Source organism: Pinus tabuliformis, chromosome 4_1, assembly GCF_031772625.1.
Source record: "Pinus tabuliformis cultivar Carrire ecotype Pingquan chromosome 4_1, CPIR1, whole genome shotgun sequence".
Taxonomy (NCBI): Eukaryota; Viridiplantae; Streptophyta; class Pinopsida; order Pinales; family Pinaceae; genus Pinus; species Pinus tabuliformis.
In genome coordinates this window covers 655,006,198-655,009,968 of record NC_142303.1, presented here as the reverse complement: position 1 = coordinate 655,009,968, position 3,771 = coordinate 655,006,198, and the positions used below count along the sequence as shown (strand labels likewise).

Here is a 3,771-nt window from a genome sequence, read left to right as displayed (position 1 = left end):
AATTTTTCAATTTAGGCGTTATCTTTAAGATCTCAAAATTCCATAGCGGGTCATATGTATATTTCAGTTCTGGCGTTATCTTTAAGATCTCAGAGTTCCATAGCTGCTCATATTTCAGGAACATTTACATTTTCTTTATAAATGACTCTGCGATACTTTCAATATCTTCTGCTATGCGATCTATGGCGTATTTTACCGCCTGAAAAAGTCCACAAGATTTTCATGCGACTTTTCCGGTTTTTACAAGTCCCATATATAATTTCCCGCCTGCAGAGCATCGTCCTTACCGATCTTAACGCAGAAGATAAGTATCAGCTTCGTATGTAGTAAGGCCTTAGACAATTATTTTTAATTGCAGGATTGCTATGCGATTTCTTCTTTTTGAGTGTGTTTTACTATTGCTTTAAAGGTATTGATCATGAAGTTTGGGGAGAGGTTTTCCGAGTATCTACACGGAGAGGACGAGCATTTTCTGGACAAATGTACAAACGTCGAATACAAACGGTTGAAAAAGGTTCTGAAAAAGTGCCGGGTTGGATACTTGCATGACGGGACCACATCTGAGTCTGAAGGACGGCTCTCCAGTTCACAAACAGCCAAAAGCATTTCCAAATCATCTGATCCATCCAACCATACATGTTCTCCGAAAACTTGTCCAGGTGTTTAATTCTTATTGTTACCTTCCTCTTTTAGTTTGTTATGCAATATCTAATAGCCAGAAACTTACCGAATTGGCTCGCTGATTCGCTTTAAGCGTGTCTAACTTTGCTTTTTCGGACACGTCTTCTTGCAGTCTGTGACAAAATTTTCTTTTACGAGCCTACAAAAGAAGTATCGGCTATAGTGGGTTGCTTCAGTTCTCGTGCGAGACGTTTGTTACATCTACATCTTGCATCTGGTTTTCAAAGGTATCTGTGGCGTATTAAACATTTCTTTGCTGATGATCATGAGGCAATGATTCGAGAAGGCCGACACTTAGTCAGCTATGTGGCCATGAATGCCATTGCGATTCGAAAGATTCTGAAAAAGTATGACAAAGTAAGTTCAGGGGAAACTGTGTCGTTCATACTACAAATGTTTGTTTTTTATTTCATTCAAAAAGATTTTATATGTTTACGCTGATAGGCTCTCCTATGAATCAACAATCGTCTATACTTTTACCTTGTTCTGTTCAATCAATCAGGTGAGACACTTTCCACTGTTGATTTGAAGTGTGACTGCTTTTTCCAAATATCCGTTGAGTTGCTTCTTTTCACCTCAGAGTTCTGCTGTGCTTTTTTAACTGCTTTTTCCCATTCTTTTATGTCACTCTTGAAGATATTTTTACTGCTTTTTCCCATCCTTTTATGTCACTCTTACCCTCAGAGTTAATTGTTTGCCTGTTGTTGTTGCTGTTCTTCTTCCCTGGCTTTTAGCAAGCACTGTTCTTCTTCCCTAGCTTTTGGCAAGCACTGATTAGTATTAAATTATATACCCCATACACCAATTAAAACTACCTGCAGCCAACTCTTTAGCTGTATCTCCACAGACTTAATCTCCAAACCCCCAAAGCCGTGGTGCATCTTGAAGTAATAGCTCTTTCTGATGCGGTGCCGACGTAACAATCTCTCGACGTAACAATCCCTCGAGCATTCTAAAACACAAAAATGTTCCTCAGAAGTCTCTCCAGGTAACTTTGAGTTTCCTGAGTGTAGCTTTGAAATATTTACTTAAGCATTCTATTGCAAATTAACAAAGTTCAGTCGCTATCTGTTACAGGCTAACTTCTAAGCTTCCTTTCATTTGTTTAGAAGCTTCCATCACCAATATACTCTAATTTTCACAAGTATGAGTCTTTATTAATACAATTAATACTTCGACAGGTTTACGCAGTCATGAAAGCAGAGCTAATTCATGACAATTATGGCGATAATTCTAGCATTTAGCACACTCATACATGGGTGATGCCATTGGTATAATATTTTCCACTTGAACTCCGTATGGTTGAAAAAGTTTAATGATGTTAACACAGACTATGCTCAGTAAAACTCTTTTTTACTACGTCATGTGTTATAATATATTTCTGTTTGTGTAAAATAGGTTTCTCAACCCTATTTTCTACCTACGTTCTTATATTTACATATATATTTCATCAATGGTTTTGTTCGCGATATGCCTTCTGTCGTTCTCCTTTAATATTGATAATATTGCCTATTGGTGTTCTACTCATTTGTTCGATAAAACTTAATTTTGTGAAAGAATATTCTCAACATTTCTGGAATTACAATTTTTTTGACATTAATTTTAATATTATATATATAAAAACTTTAATTGTGTGAAGAATATTTTCAATATTTCTAGAATTATAATTTTTTTGGCATTACTTTGATAGATATATATATCAAAATTTTCAAGAATTTATAATACTTTATTAGCTGATCTGAATAGTGTCCAATGTGTTGTTCCTCCTTTCAAGCGTGCATGTTCATGTTTAGATGGTCATCTTCAGTGATGGTTGTCTTCAGGCGAGCGTGCGTGTTCATGTTTAAATGGTCGTCTTCAAGCATGGTTGTCTTCAGGCGAGCGTGAGATCACAATCAAGAAGTCATCCATGGGGAAGAAGTGCTTCTTTTATTCTTGCTACATGTAATGTTAGCAACGATTTGGTATTTTCTTATTTTTGTTTTTGCCTTTTCTTATTTTTGTTTTTGCCTTCCTGCCTCTTAATTTGGCATTGACCATGGTTTTTTAACGCCTCTATAGACATGGTCTTCGGAATGGCTATGGTCATTTAATTTCCAACTTCTAAGTTCTCCCTTTGACATTTAAGGTTTGTAATGTCATATTTAGCATGGTTTCTAATATTATATTTTGACTTTCTAATCGCAATATACAATTATGGTTTTCAATGTAGTATCATTCTATATATGTATATTATTCTTTATAAAATATAATAATAATATCATGGTTTCTAATGGAATTAATTTTTTAATAGCAATATATCAACATGTTTTCTAATATTATGTTTTGACTTTCTAAATGTAATATACAATTATGGTTTTCAATGAAATATATTGGTAGGGGATAGTCATGGTGGTTATTGCCTTGGTCACTAGCAAGCTTCGTATATGCTTGGCCATCTATAGAGGTTTCTTGATTTTGGGTAATTAACTTAACCTCTTGATTATGGGTAATTAACTTACTCTAAAATGAAATAAGACATTCAATGTGTTCCTTGTAATATAGATATAAACAAAACATCTAAAGAAAAGTAATTGCACAATGATCCAGTCCAAGAAAACAAGATTTTCCACAAACCAATTAACTCTTCTAGAAAAATTCAACAATTCCAATTTAATAATCCTATCGGCCTCTCTTTGTACCTTTTGGGACAATTGCTAGTATATCATATTACGATTTAATTTCAGCGTCTCTAGATATTGGGTTTTTAATTTCCGAATTTAATTATGTACAAAATGGGTGGTCGGACATTAACTTATTCTTATCTGTCTTTTCTTCAAATGAAATGATGTTATATGTGTGAAGAACAAATAAATTTAATACACATGTTTTTAATTCAACAATTTTTTATAAATCATGCATTTAATTTAGCAGTAAATTTTATTGAAGTACAAATTAGCAGTATTAACTTTATAGATATAAGTAGAGAGTATATTTATTTATTAATAATATTTAGAAATATTAATTTATTAAATTAAACATAATTGAATAGAATTTTTTATTATTGAAAACAAAATTATATATTTATCACTTTTAAAATAATAATTAAAA

General features: G+C 33.1%; 1 pseudogene across 1 annotated transcript; it reads left to right on the top strand.

The window, feature by feature from the left end:
* Positions 1 to 413: 413 nt before the first annotated feature.
* Positions 414 to 1,210, top strand: LOC149177778 (putative E3 ubiquitin-protein ligase BAH1-like pseudogene; annotated as a pseudogene). Its single transcript, XR_016258415.1, has 3 exons — positions 414 to 659; positions 794 to 1,038; positions 1,184 to 1,210. The product of XR_016258415.1 is annotated as a putative E3 ubiquitin-protein ligase BAH1-like pseudogene (transcript).
* Positions 1,211 to 3,771: the final 2,561 nt, after the last annotated feature.